This window comes from Prionailurus bengalensis, chromosome B2, assembly GCF_016509475.1.
Source record: "Prionailurus bengalensis isolate Pbe53 chromosome B2, Fcat_Pben_1.1_paternal_pri, whole genome shotgun sequence".
NCBI classification, from domain to species: Eukaryota; Metazoa; Chordata; class Mammalia; order Carnivora; family Felidae; genus Prionailurus; species Prionailurus bengalensis.
The window spans coordinates 35,173,993-35,189,176 of NC_057349.1; the positions used below are offsets into that span (position 1 = coordinate 35,173,993).

The 15,184-nt window shown below is 48.4% G+C and overlaps 2 long non-coding RNA genes across 2 annotated transcripts; both read right to left on the minus strand.

Moving 5' to 3' along the window:
- Window positions 1-211: 211 nt before the first annotated feature.
- Window positions 212-2,146, minus strand: LOC122490607. The gene is made up of 2 exons (XR_006299165.1): window positions 1,921-2,146; window positions 212-537 (listed from the first exon to the last, which is right to left on the minus strand). It is a non-coding gene; the product is annotated as an uncharacterized LOC122490607 (long non-coding RNA).
- A 9,233-nt stretch (window positions 2,147-11,379) lies between these two features.
- On the minus strand, window positions 11,380-13,128 carry LOC122490608. Its single transcript, XR_006299166.1, has 2 exons — window positions 12,821-13,128; window positions 11,380-11,882 (listed from the first exon to the last, which is right to left on the minus strand). It is a non-coding gene; the product is annotated as an uncharacterized LOC122490608 (long non-coding RNA).
- Window positions 13,129-15,184: the final 2,056 nt, after the last annotated feature.

Sequence of the window (15,184 nt, forward strand, 5' to 3'; positions counted from 1 at the left end):
TTAAAAAAAGAAAGAAACCCAAATAAGCTAAAAGATGAAAACAAAAGGTAAAAATAAAAATCACCTAATAATTCCAGCACCCCAGCCACCGTTAAAGTTCTGGAATGTGTCCTGCTAGACTTTTTTTTTTTTTTTTTTTTTTCCCAAATACAAATATGTACATAGGTTGGTTGGTTAGTTTCAATCATGCTGCGGAGATTCTCAGAACCTGTGCTTTTCACTCAGCTCTTTATTCGTGAGTCGGCTATCACAGTGTTTCCCAAACTGGTCCCACAGAACCCCAGAGCCATTTTGCTATGGAGAGCAGAGTCCTTCCCCACCTGTTTGGGATGTACTGACTTATGCCAACTGAAATGGGCTTCTTTCCTGGAGAATTTCTCAGAGTCTTTAATTTACTAATGTACATTGTGAATCATCAAGAGGAGCCTGGCATTTCCTAAACATATTTCACTATGAAATCCCTTGAGGAATCTTCTTGAGGCTTGGGTCCGTGGAACATCATACAGGAAATGCTGTTCTGCAACATTCTTTATAGGGCTGCGGAGAACACAACAGTTTATCTCAATATCCCTTCAATTTATCGCTATTCCAAATAATTCTGCGATGACCTCCTCCTTTGTTACACAGAAACATTCCAAGCAGTAGGACTGTTGGCCACATGAAAGACCATGTTTGGGGCCAGTCGGTCGAGCGTCAACTCTTGCTTTCGGCTCGGGTCATGATCTCACAGTTCGTGGGTTTGAGCCCCACGCTGGGCTCTGCGCTACGTCAGCGGGGGAGCCTGACACAGCGCTGAGCCTGCTCAGAATTCTCTCTCTCTGCCCCTCCCCCACTCATTCTCTCCCTCCCTCTCTCTCTCCCTTTCTCAAAAAAAAAAAAAAAAAAGAAAGAAAGAAAAAGAAAATCTAAGCCAAGATCGGGATCCCAGAAGAATGCCCAAAGACACAGGCACCTGGCAAAGGTGTGCCTTCTGTGTCAGCAGTTGATGCGTGGACTGCCTGATCGTCCTGACCGAGAGAAATGGTCCCGGCAGACCCAGCGTGAACACAGTCCAGTGGGGGCGGCTGCTTTCTGCAAACTTCTATCAGCACCGGATCCTCCCGCTACCCAGGAAGTCTGCCTCCCACAGGGCCGATGGCTTGCTGGGAACTAACAGGTCCGCTCTCCCTTACTCGCAGTTTCAAAATCCCCAAACTGCTGAAATCTGTATGATAAAGCCATTTTTATCGTAAGTTTTACTACAAAGCCTGACCTGACGTGAACTCATTTGGCAGCAAAACGAGCCTCCACTGATGTGAGGCCACTTACGGCTTCTCTTTCCACCACTTAGTGTGTGAATGTTGGCGGACTTTGCTCAGAACTGTTTATATGTTTACCAGGTACTGCCCCACAGCCTGCTGGGGGTATTTTGTAACATACAGTGTTAAGGGAATCCATCATGGCACTTTCTTTCTTTCTTTTTTTTTTTTTTTAAAGTGTATTTGTTTATTTTGAGAGAGACAGAGACGGCGCAGGGCCGGGGTGGGGGCGGGGCGGGGGGGGTGAGTGGTGCAGAGAGATTCCCAAACAGGCTCCGCACGACCAGCACAGGGCCTGATGTGGGGCTCGAACCCATGAAGCCGTGAGATCACAACCTGAGCTGAAACCAAGAGTCGGATGCTTAATCGATTGAGCCACCCAGGTGCCCCTCATGACACCTTTCTAAACCATGAAAAATTCTGAATTCTGAACCATCTGGCCCCAATGGTTTTAGGTAAAGGATTATAGGTCTGTATTTACAAAATTTTCCCTAAAAAAGTGTCGTGGGCTTACAAGTAAACGGAGCCAGACACAGACACAGATAGGATACGATCCTGTTTCTATGAAGTTCACGAACAGGCAGAGCAAACGGACAGTGGTAGAAATCAGAATATCAACGACCTCTGGGGAGGAGAATAGACCAGGAGGGAGCACGAGGGAACCTTGCAGGGTGCTGGAAATGTCCTGTATCCTGCTCCGGGTGGAGATTACACAGGTACCTACGTATGTAAAAATTCACCAAGCTGTACATTAAACTGTACTGCACTTTGCTCTAAGTCGGTTACACCACAAAACAAAAGTAAAAATAAAGATTATGGGAATCTGTTATCTCAAATTAAGCAATAAACGGCTCCCCATGGCACCCCATCCCACCCTATGACGCTTTTGAACTTCCCAACAAAACTTAAAGTCATTGTCACATATGTTTGGCTCATCTTTAATCCCAAGAAACAAGTTTAATGCAAAAGTCAAATTTAGGGGCGCCTGGGTGGCGCAGTCGGTTAAGCGTCCGACTTCAGCCAGGTCACGATCTCGTGGTCCGTGAGTTCGAGCCCCGCGTCGGGCTCTGGGCTGATGGCTCGGAGCCTGGAGCCTGTTTCGGATTCTGTGTCTCCCTCTCTCTCTGCCCCTCCCCCGTTCATGCTCTGTCTCTCTCTGTCCCACAAATAAATAAACGTTGAAAAAAAAATTAAAAAAAAAAAAGTCAAATTTAGTGAACAGGTAAAAAAACTCTGATTTGCCCTCCAAAAGAACCCATCCCCAGAGTGTATCTGCGCTTTAAAAGTGCCGCAGGAAACCACTCGGGGCCTGGCTCCCTTGCGTGAGAGCCTCTCCGCTCTCATCAGCCACCGGGAGGATGTTTCCCGGCCCTGCTGCCTCCAGCAACGGCTGCTGAAACAGCCAGCGGGTGGTGAGCGCGGACCCAGGCCTGGCATCCTACCCACAGTGCTGCAAGTCAGAACTTGCGCCCGACCAACAATATCCCTTAATTGCATCTGATTAGCTGGAATTTGGAATTTGTATCTGAGAACTGAAGGGCACGGGGGACTCCTTGATTAAACAGGTCAGATAAGCATATATTGTTGAGAGGAGCAAGCTTCTTTCCCGAAGCTTGCTCGTTGCTCAACATCGGACAGCTCATGGCCTTGTCCTTTGACCCTCACTCCCATGACATGCCCACCTCCGCTTTCCCGCCCACTTCCTTTCTGTGCTCCACTGGGGGGAGGTCAGTGCTCCACTGGGGCCTGGCTTCTCTCTGCTACTCCACTCATGACTCAGCCCACATGTCAACCTTCCCATCTCCGGCCAGAGGGCACCGTTCTGATGGCCTCGGGCTGTCCTCGGCAGCCTCTGATCCTTTCAGGAACAAGTCAGGATATAAACAAACAAACTGACCCACTTGGGCTTTTCCCTAATCTTTCTAGAGCACGCTGTCCAAATCAAGAGCCTGTGCTGATGGAAACATTCTATATCTGCGTTCTCCAATTCGATAGCCACTAGCTACCTGTGGCTATTGAAACAGCACCCCGGTTATGGCTAAGTACAACTTAGGAACTGAAATATATATGTATATATATATATATATATCTGAAATATATATATATACACATATATATATGTATATATATATACACATATATACATATATATATAATATATTTCTGATGTTGCATTCAGTTGTATTTTATTTTTTATTTTTATTTTTTAAAGTTTATTTATTTATTTGAGAGCAGGGAAGGGTCAGAGAGAGAGAGGGAGAGAGAGAATCCTAAGCAGGCTCCACATTGTCAGCACAGAGCCTGACTTGGAGCTCAGTCTCTCTCATGAACAGTGAGATCACGACCTGAGCCGAAACCAAGAGTCGGACACTTAACTGACTGAGCCACCCAGGCGCCCTCTTCTTTTTTTCCTTTCTCTCTCTCTCTCTTTTTTATCCTTAGCTCCAAGCCCAAGGTGGGGCTTGCACTCACTACCTGGAGATCAAGAAGTACATGTTTTTACTGACTGCACCAGCCGGGCACCCCCACCTTTTTTTATTTAAAGAAACGTCACCAGGGGCGCCTGGGAGGCTCAGTCGGTTAAGCGTCCGACTTCGGCTCAGGTCACGATCTCACGGTTCATGAGTTCGAGCCCCATGTCGGGCTCTGTGCTGTCAGCTCGGAGCCCGGAGCCTGCTTGGGATTCTGTGTCTCCCTCTCTCTCTCTGCCCCTCCCTCATTCACGCTCTGTCTCTGCCTCTCTCAAAAATAAACAAACATTAAAACATAAATAAATAAATAATTTTTTTAAATGCAGGGCCAAACTCATTACTTTCAATCCAAGGAATGCAGATCAAGCTGGAGGAAACTTAGCGGTGGTGCACCATGGGGTTGGTTTTGACCGGCTCATCTCGGTGTTCGTATTAGACGCTCCAATAAAGATGTGCGGGTCTGCTAATCAAATACAGAGAGCGTGTTATGTTCTGAGAAGTCTGGCATACACATAACCATGATTTAAACTATTGTGACAGGCAGGAGTGACACAGCTACAAAATTAGCTTCTCTTCATCGGACACCTCAACAGACCACACACGGTGCTAAGTGCCTTTCTGCATCATTTAATTGTCGCCCCTCCGTGAGATCAGAAATCGTGACCCCGTTTACAGATGAGGAACGTGAGACTCAGAGGGGCTAAGTCACTTACCCACTCTGAGCTTCCATTCAAAAGAACCTGACCCCGGAGTTCATACCCTTTCCACCACGCTCTGCCGTCTCCTACTCGGTTACGCCAACAAAATGAACACGAAAGGGGTAAGTGACCTTGATGCGACGCATGGTAAAGCTAGAGGAGACCTGGTTCTAATGTTCATGACGTCAAAATCTTGGCATTGCTGCTGAACTTAGACAGCGGCAATATAACTCCTGAAAAAGCTCACATGACCTCGGGCTCTACCACAAAGCACAGTGACCACATTGAGGGAGCCAGCTACCCTTCTGTGCACCCCCCCAGTCAGTGACATCGAGAAGGTGGGACCAGTTCCAAATAGCAGGCTTTTTAAACAGCTTTCTTGAGGTATCGTTGACATACAATAAACCGTGTGTGTTTAAAGTATACAATTTGAGGGGCGCCTGGCTGGCTCGGTTGGTAGAGCGTGTGACTCTTGATCTCAGGGTCATGAGTTCCAGCCCCACATTGGGTGTGGAGCCTACTTTTAAAATGATAAATAAGGGGCGCCTGGGTGGCGCAGTCGGTTAAGTGTCCGATTTCAGCCAGGTCACGATCTCACGGTCCGTGAGTTCGAGCCCCGCGTTGGGCTCTGGGCTGATGGCTCAGAGCCTGGAGCCTGTTTCCGATTCTGTGTCTCCCTCTCTCTCTGCCCCTCCCCCGTTCATGCTCTGTCTCTCTCTGTCCCAAAAATAAATAAACGTTGAAAAAAAAAATTAAAAAAAAAATTAAATGATAAATAAATATAGGGGCGCCTGGGTGGCGCAGTCGGTTAAGCGACCAACTCTTGATGCCGGCTCGGGTCACGATCCCACGGGTCGTGGGTTCAAGCCCCATGTCGGGCTCTGCGCTGACAGCACAGGGCCTGCTTGGGATCCTCTCTCCCTGTCTCTCTCTCTGCCCCTCTCCCATCTCTCTCTCTCAAAATAAATTTAAAAAATTAAAAAATAAAAATAATAAATAAAGTATACAACTTGATAAGTCTTGACATATGTATAAACCTGTACAAGCATCATCCCACAGAGCTTCCTTGTGCACTTTGTTTTTTGGTTTTCTGTTTTAATTTTTTTTTTTATGTTTATTCATTTTTCGAGAGAGAGACAGACAGACAGAGCTCGAGTGGGGCAGGGGCAGAGAGAGAGAGGGAGACACAGACTCCAAAGCAGGCTCCAGGCTCTGAGCTGTCAGCACAGCACCCGATGCAGGGCTTGAACTCGTGAACTTCGAGATCATGACCTGAGCCGAAGTCGGACACTTAACGGACCAAGCCACCCAGGCGCCCCCAGACATCACTTTTTAAAAGTGTAATATTACAGGGACGCCTGGCTGGCTCCGTCGGTGGAGCATGAGACTTGATCCTGGGGTGGTGAGTTCGAGCCCCAAGGTGGGTGTGGAGCTTACTTAAAAAAAGAGGGGCGGGGGGCGATATTACAAACCAAAAAATATATGGAAGAAAAAGTTGGAGGGGAAGGATCTGGACCCAGGACCCACAGGGAGCTGGGAGTATTTGGTTTGGAGACAGATGAGTATCTTAAGTACCTGTAAAAGGGACTAAATTTCTATGTTGTTTTAGAAGATGCACTAGAACCCGAGGGAAAAGTCACCGGCAAACAGACCTTGCTTCAGCTGAGAACCTTTTGATACAGGCTCTCAAAGGCAGAATGAGCGTTTGGGGAAGTGGGGTCTCTGCCCTTAGAAGGATCAGAGGGGCGCCTGGGTGGCACAGTCGGTTAAGCATCCGACTTCAGCCAGGTCACGATCTCGCGGTCCGTGAGTTCGAGCCCCACGTCAGGCTCTCGGCTGATGGCTCAGAGCCTGGAGCCTGTTTCCGATTCTGTGTCTCCCTCTCTCTCTGCCCCTCCCCCGTTCATGCTCTGTCTCTCTCTGTCCCAAAAATAAATAAACGTTGAAAAAAAAAATTAAAAAAAAAAAAGGATCAGGCAGCAGTATTTTGAGAATTCCTCTCTCAGGGATGGTCAATTCAATACTGTTCACGTCGGCTGAGTACCTACTATGCACTGTGATGGGACGTGGCGAGAGGACACAAGAGCAGATGTTCTCATGCCTTTGCCTAAATACTATCATATGATTAGGGTTCTGCCAAAGCTATGGGCAAGTGTGATAGGAGGGAGAAGGAGGTGGAACTCCCAGAGGGGGTGACCCTGGGTCTCCGAAGTCCTGTCGGAGGCTCCGAGAGAATACCTAAGTAGGGGGCCGCCTGGGTGGCTCAGTCGGTTAAGCATCTGACTTCGGCTCGGGTCATGATCTCGAACCCCGTTTTGGAATAACATTCAGCTGAAATGCAATCTGGAGCATTCTTTCCATATGATACGGGAATGCTCTCCAAGAGCTATTGAGTGGAAAAAGCAAGGTCTAGACACCGTGTATGGCAAACTAGCAGCTGAATTTTTTAAAGGGGGTTTGGTGAGTTAAGAACACACACACAGGGTTCATTTGCATAATATCTTATACCTCTCGCCTAGTAACATAGGTTGCTTTTGAGACAGGAAGTGGCTGGGAGACAGGTGTGGGAAAGAAACTGTCTGACATACCTTTCTGCATCTTTAGAATCTTAACGGTGTAAGTGAATTGCCTATTAAAAATAAAATTAAAATTAAACTAAAAACGTTAAAGGCACCTGCCTATTTCAGCATGTTTTCCTGGAGTGCCTTCCTCAGCCTTTTCCTCTGCGTTCACTTCCCTCCATTGAGGCTTGTGGGCAAGTCTTCCTCTCCGAGGAGGCCGCCGTGGGGAGCTTATATTTCTTTCTGCCTCTCTCCCCAAGGAATGCATCATCAAGACCGATTTTTCTTAAACATTAATGTCTGTTAATGTAATCAGCTTGGTATCTTGTAAAAATTCAGACTCTGATTCAGTAGCCTACGATGGGCACTGAGGTCTGCATTTCTTTTTTTTCTTTTTCTTTTTTTTAGATGTTTTATTTTATTTTTGAGAGACAGAGCATAAGTGGGGGAGGGGCAGAGAGAGAGGGGGACACGGAATCTGAAGCAGGCTCCATCCAGGCTCTGAGCTGTCAGCACGGAGCCCGATGCGGGGCTTGAACTCACAGACCGTCAGTTGATGACCCAAGCTGAAGTTGGACGCCCAACTGACTGAGCCACCCAGGCGCCTCCGAGAGTCTGCATTTCTAACCAGCTCCCGGGTGGAGCTAATGTTGCTGGTCTCAGACTACACTCTGAGCAGGGAGGGTCTAGAGCTCTGTGTGTTCCATGCTGAGGCTCATGGCCAAAGCACTGAGAGGTCTTGAGAAGCTGTCCTGCTCTAGAGAAGAGGAAGGGATATGATGGTGGCGATTCTCATGAAGAGAGAGGCATGTCGATCCTCGGGCTGGTCTGAGCCCCTTAGTTAGCATTGCTGCCAGAGTAGGGACCACTGACCATCACCCCGGGTCTCCATTCCTACCTACCACTCTCTTGCCTGGAACACAGACGCACTCCCATACTGCCTCCATTGAAGGGAGGCCCAGATAGCAGGTGCCTCAGAGGGAGCTATAAGAGATGCACCAACCAGAAAAATAAATGCCTTTCTCCTTCTCTCCTTCCTTCCTTCCTTCCTTCCTTCCTTCCTTCCTTCCTTCTTTCATAAACTCTACCTCCAACATGGGGCTCGAACTCACAAACCCCAAGATCAAGAGTCACATTCCTATTTCTGATGGACTAATGGTGGCTGCAGGCCACACCCTCTCTCATGCCCTCCCTGAAAATTCAGAAGCCAAATCAAACCTCCTACAGAAAATGAAACCAGACAGCATTCAGCACAGGCTTTCTCCCTGGGTGAAACGCAGATGTCTTGGATTCAGGTGTGGCGGGACCACCTGCTCTGGCAGAAAGCGGATCGCCCTCCAACAGAGGCCTCTTCACTTGCCCAGGATGAGAACTGACCCGTGAACCTGGAAGCCAGGCTGCTGAACGCCCCCACCGCACCCCTTGCCCCAGGGGACAGGGTAGCTTCCTAGGCCACACACGTGGGTTTCCCTGATGAGGCAGTTTTCGGTATGACACAACCCTGCTCTTGGCCATTGCCAGAGAGGGAGGAGGATGGTGTAAGTTCTGGTGGGAAACCAACAGGCACATTCCCGCGGGGCAGACCCCACCCCTGACTGGAGCAGTGCCCCCCTCACCCCGGTGATCACTGGAGAAATGTCAGGGGAGGCACCCCCTCTCCCCATATCATCCCCACCCACCCGTGACCCTGCCTGAAGTTGCACCATGCACGTTCATGCTTTTAGGATGAGAAACTGCATCTTTTAAAATACTCCCACCCACCAGACAGGTAATACATTCAGCTGTTATCAGTCATCTACACCTTAATGTGAATTAGTTGATTAGTCCTGGAATGTTTCACCTGGAATGCGCCTGGTCCAATCCCTCTTGTTACAAGTGAGGGAAACCAAAGCCCAGAGTGGAGGTGACCCACTGAAGGTCAAGCAACAAGGTGGTGGCCAAGCCATGGCAGGGAAGGGGCGTAAGGGAAGGATTGTATGCAGGTGGCAGGGGAAGAGGAAAAACCCCAGGATCACCGAGAGGGGCAGAGGCATCGTCAAGGTTGTGCTTTATACACTAATTCAGAGCTGTGTCAACCTTTTCCCCCCACGAGAGGGTAGGAGGCGGAACCAGAAGCACGTCTCCACCCCACCCCACCCTTGAACATAAAACTTCTTTGAAGTTTCTGGTTTTATCTCAGAGTTCATTCAGATGCAACATTCTACTCTAAAGTATATTCTGGTTTGTTTTCACATAAAAATAATAGAGAGAATAAACCGGTGGTTGCCAGAGGAGAGGTTAGAGGGGAAGGGGATTAAAAGGTACAAACTTCCACTTATAAAATAAATTAGAAAGATTTTTAAACGCAAAAATATTCTTTCTTATTTTTTAACGTTTTATTTATTTTTGAGAGAAGGAAAAAGAATGAGCGGGGGAGGGGCAGAGACAGAGGGGGACAGAGGATCCGAAGCAGACTCTGCATTGTCAGCACAGAGCCTGATGTGGGACTGGAACCCACCAACTGTGAAAGCATGACAGTCGGATGCTTTAACCGACTGAACCACCCGGGCGCCCCGAAATATTCTTTAAATGGTGAGATTCAGGGACGCCTAGGTGGCTCAGTCAGTTGGGCGTCCGACTTTGGCTCAGGTCATAGTCTCATGGTTCGTGGGTTCGAGCCCTGCATTGGGCTCTGTCCTGACAGCTTAGAGCCTGGAGCCTGCTTCTGATTCTGTCTCTGCCTCTTTCTCTCTCTCTCTCAAAAATAAACATTAAACGGGCGCCTGGGTGGCGCAGTCGGTTGAGCGTCCGACTTCAGCCAGGTCACGATCTCGCGGTCCGTGAGTTCGAGCCCCGCGTCGGGCTCTGGGCTGATGGCTCAGAGCCTGGAGCCTGTTTCCGATTCTGTGTCTCCCTCTCTCTGTCCCTCCCCCATTCACGCTCTGTCTCTCTCTGTCTCAAAAATAAATAAACATTAAAAAAAAAATTTTTTTTAATAAAAAAATAAAATAAAAAAATAAACATTAAAGACAAACAAACAAACAAACAAATAAATAAATACTGAGATTTAAAGGGCCCTAGGTGGCTCAGTCAGTTAAGCAACCAACTTCGCTCATATCATACTGTCATGATTCCTGAGTTTAGGCCCTTCCTTGGGCTCTGAGGGCAGAGTCCCCTTCAGATCCTTAGTCTCCCTCTCCCTACCCCTCCCCTATTCACTCTCTCTCTCTCTCAAAGATAAATAAACATTTTAAAAATAAGTAAAGGAATGGTGAGATTCATTTAGTCAGATAGCATTTTCTACTTGCCAGGTAGGCTGAGATCAAAGTTTGTATTTCTGAGGAGGAAACTCGGCTGGCTGGGATGGGGTGAGGAGACTTCTCACTGCATGCCTCTTTGTACCTTTTTTTTTTTTTTTTTTTAAGTAATCTCTACCCACAACGTGGGGCTTGAACTCACAACCCCGAGATCAAGAGTCGCATGCACGCTCCACTGACTGAACCAGCCAGGCAACCCGTCCCTTTGCACCTTTTAAAATTATGTGCCGACTGCAAATATTACCTAGTCAAAAAAAATGAATAAAATTAAAACTTGAAAATGTGGGTGGGTGGGGGTGTGGGGAGACAGACCCTTTTGCTCGGATAGGAAAGAATGCAAACAGGAATATGTGCATGTTGGACAATCGTGGTATTAACCCACATGTTAAAGGTGTACCCCTTTACCTAACAATGTCTGCTGTGGGGATCTAGGCCACACCTAGAAATGGCACACGAGCATATTCACGGCTCTGTCATCTGTGCTGACCCTTAGAGGCTGGCCTGAGCATCTAGCTGTCTTTGAAGGCCTTGATGACTCTGAACAAAGACCAGGAGCTACACTGCCTCCTTTCCAGTCTGGCGACCTTTGCACATCACCTCTTAAAGAATCGCTCTGGGGTGCCTGGGTGGCTCAGTTGGTTAGGCAATCGGCTTCGGCTCAAGTCGTGATCTCACAGCTCGTGCGTTCAAGCCCTGCATTGGGCTCTGTGCGGACAGCTCAGAGCCTGGAGCCTGCTTTAGATTCTGTGTCTCCCTCTCTCTCTGCCCCTCCCCCTCCCCCCACTCACGCTCCGTCTCTCTCAAAAATTAATAAATGTTTAAAAAATTCAGAAAAAGAATAATAACAACAGCTGCTGCCTACAGAGTGGTTGATTTGTGCCTGGCTCTGTTATACACACAACTCCTCCTGTGTCACAGCCACTTCATGAACGAGCTGCTCTTCTCAGCCATGTGGTAGACGAGGACACTAGGGCATGTCAGTGCTAACCTTGCCCACGGCCCCGCTCCCTAACTCAGCAGTGGCAGAGAGAAGATTTCAACCAGATGCCCATGCATCCGTAGCAGCTACCATTTATTAAGCACCTGCTGTGTGCTGAGCCGCTGTGCTAGTCACTTGGTGGTGTTTTTACGAGGTCATCTCATAGTCCCGTGTGAGTGCAAGAGGTGATGGGGGTGAGGGGCGTCACTGAGGGAACTGTCCCTGCCCTTAAGAAGCTGATAATGCAAGTAAGAAGATGACCACAACAATCCTTCCACTTCTGCAAAGCCTCACGGCTTCCAAAGCCCTTTATCTATCTCATTTAATCTTCTTGACAATCCGGCCAAATAATTTTCGTGATCTCTGCTCCAGGGTGAGGAAACCAAAGCTCTCCAAGTCACATGGGATGGCCCCCAAGATCATCCAACCAGCCAGGGGAGGGGCTGGAACCTGACCTCAGGTCTCATGACTCCGTCTCTGCTGAGGGGGTATAACATGCTGCCTCCACAGGCCGGCTCAGTGGTTTCCAACCTGCTCTAACAGGAGGATTCCTTCCCCGCTTTGGAAATTGTTGCAAGCCTGCAGATGAATGGAGCTGTTATTTAGGGTTTTAGTCAACCAGGGAAATTCACAGTGGAAAAACGACCAGCACCGCCAAAGAGCAGCAGCACAGTTAGTTACCCAGACATTACTTATACAGTCGGCAGACAGTATTTGGAGTACAAATAGACACAGAGACTTCTTGCAATAACCCTGCAGCCCACGAGCAGGCAGCCACTGGCTGAGACCCCACTGCCAGAGCAGTTCAGAGGAGGACACGTCTCCCAAGTCCATTTTCTGGATCAGAGCGAGGCGGGGGTGGGCCGGGGGAAGCACCAAAATTCAATGGGATTGGTGGAAAGTGGTGTCGGGGGGGAGCGCTGGGAGCAAAGGGGTGTGATAAGGGCCACAGGTCAGTGGAGAGGCCAACAGGGCACGTGGGTGTTTGTGTATTTCTTTTGGAGGAAAAGGTTGATTCTGGATGCCCAAGAGCCACTACAGCAGATGGGGTAAAGAAGCAAACGAAACATTAAAAAAAAAAAAAAAAAAAAAAAATTGATGGGTTCGAGTCCCGCGTCAGGCTCTATGCTGACAGGTTGGAGCCTGGAGCCTGCTTCCGATTCTGTGTCTCCCTCTCTCTCTCTGCCCCTCCCCTGCTCATGCTCTGTCTCTCTGCCTCTCTCTCAAGAATAAATAAACATTAAAAAAAAAATTTTTTTTTTTAAAGAAACAGACTAGAAATGGAGAGGATGGCCTAGAAGAGAGATCATGCAAGAGGTTTGAACTTGCAATGAAATTACCTTTCGAGAAATAAAGAGAACATCCAAGGCTGTCGTAGTGGGTTCTCACTTGCTACTGAGTGTGCCCCCGCCGTGCACCATCCCGCTCCCCTGTGCACCTACATCCGAGCTGAACAGACAGGCGGCCCTCCGTGCCCTCGACTATGTAGACGGCCTCCATGCTTGATGATCCCTTACCTTTCCAGGATCTTCTCCATGCAGTATAACGCCACAGTGAAGCTCATTGACGTAAGCACCCAGAGGCCCGGGTGCAAGTCCCAGCTCTGCAGCAATCCCGGACGACATTAAACTTCTCAAGGCTTCCGTTTCCTCACCCGTAAGACGGAAGTAACAATAGTACTTGCCCTGTTGCTATTTCGAGGGTGAGGCGCATGAGCATATGTTAAATACCGAGAACAGGGCGTCCTAGAATAAACGCTTGCTATTATTCCTATGAAGAAGCCTTTTCCGGAGCCCCTGGGTGGCTCAGTTTGTTGAGTGTCTGACTCTTGATTTGGGCTCAGGTCATGATCTCACGGTTCGTGGGATTGAGCCCTGTGTCAGGCTTAGCAATGACAGTGTGGAGCCTGCTTGGGATTCTCTCTCCCTCTCCCTCTGCCCCTCCCCTGCTCATGCTCTCTGTCTCTCTCTCAAAATAAATAAACATTAAAAAAAAAACACTTAAAAAAAGCGGTTTCTATTCCCAACTAATCACTCCTCTCCCCTGCACACTTGGCCATCCAAGTTCTTCTGCCACTTTTTTCCCCCACTTATTTGCCTATTTATATTTGCTTCTTGATATTAAACAGTAAACACCTGGCACATCAGAGACATTTAGGAAGAAAGGAAGGAAGGAAGGAAGGAAGGAAGGAAGGGAAGGAAGGAAGGGAAGGAGGGAAAGAGGAAGGAAGGAAGGAAGGGAAGGAGGGAAGGAAGAAAGGGAGGGAGAGAAGGAAGGAAGAAAGTGAAGGAGAGAGGGAGGGAGGGAAGGAAGGAAGGAAGGAAGGAAGGAAGGAAGGAAGGAAGGGTGGGTGAGAGGGAAGGAGACAGAAGGGCCCTGACTGCAAAACCTTTAAAATTTCATTATGGAACGAGGCTGGCTCAGTCTGCAGAGCATGGATGGGACTCTTGATCTCGGGGTCGTGAGTTTAAGCCCCATGCTGGGCAGAGAGTTTGCTTAATAAAATAAGTTTACTGTGGCAGTCACCAAAGTGAGAAGAAACCATACAATCCTCATCTTCTGTAGGCGTATCTTAAAACCCTACTTCCCACCAAGCTTTGGGAGTTTGCAAACATCACGTAAGTTGCAATCCCAGCCTCCATGGAACTGACAATCTGTGGCGGGTGATGGGACATGCCAAGCGAAACATAGCCATAGAACGAGGTTGTTGTACTTGCCAGCCAAGGGATAGTCAGTGCCACTGGAGGGCCAGAGCCGGGAGAGGGCAGAACAATATGGGGTGAGTCACAAGTGTGTGTGTCATCCTTGCTCAAGGTAAACCAGGACTGTTGGGTAACAACAGGAAAATGTCACCAAGCAGGATGAGCCAGTGCATGCCTCTGATTGGTGGGCACAGCCTTGGGTGTGGAGGAGGAAGAGAAATTCAAGGCTTGCTGGGGGTCAGGGCACACGTGGTGAGACAGTGGGATCGAAGCCCAGAGCCAGAGCCCTTCCAGAGCTCCTCCTGGCTTAGAACCTCCATTTTTTTAATCTTCCCTGTGTTGTGTGATCTCTTCTAGATGCTGGTTTCTGATAACTTTTTTTATTACTATGCAAGTAACATGCTTTCATAGAAGAGATAAGGAGGAGCAAGAGGAGGAGGAGGGAGAAGGAAAAGAAAATCCAGAGAAAAGAGAAAAAGTAACCTAAAGTCCCACCGCCCCAAATCACTCCATATTTTGGTGCCTGCCCACCGACCCTTTATCCTCTCTTCCACCCACCCTTCAACCTACCCATCCATCCACCTATTCATTCATCCATCCATCTGTGTCAGAGTTCTTAGTTGCAAACGACAGAATCCACTCTAACTGAAAAGGAACTTATCTCTTTTTTTATGATGATTTGGTTTTTCAGTTTATTCATTTTTATTTTTTTAATTGTTTTTTCTAATGTGTATTTTTGAGTGAGAGAGAGAGAGAGAGAGAGAGAGAGACAGAGTGTGAGCGGGGGAGGGGCAGAGAGAGAGGGAGACACAGAATCTGAAACAGGCTCCAGGCTCTGAGCTGTCAGCACGGAGCCTGATGTGGGGCTCGAACTCACAAACCTTGAGATCATGGCCTGGGTTGAAGTCGGACATTTAACCGAATGAGCCACCCAGGTGCTGCTTTTATGGTTTTTTTTTTTTCTTTTTTAATGCTGATTATTTTTGAGAGAGAGAGAGAGACAGAGAGCAAGCAGGGGAAGGGCAGAGAGAGACAGAGACACAGAATCAGAAGCAGGCTCCAGGCTCCAGGCTCTGAGCTGTCAGCACAGAGCCCGACGCGGGACTCCAACTCACAGACCACGAGATCATGACCTGAGCTGAAGTTGGCCGCTTAACCGACTGAGCCACCCAGGAGCCC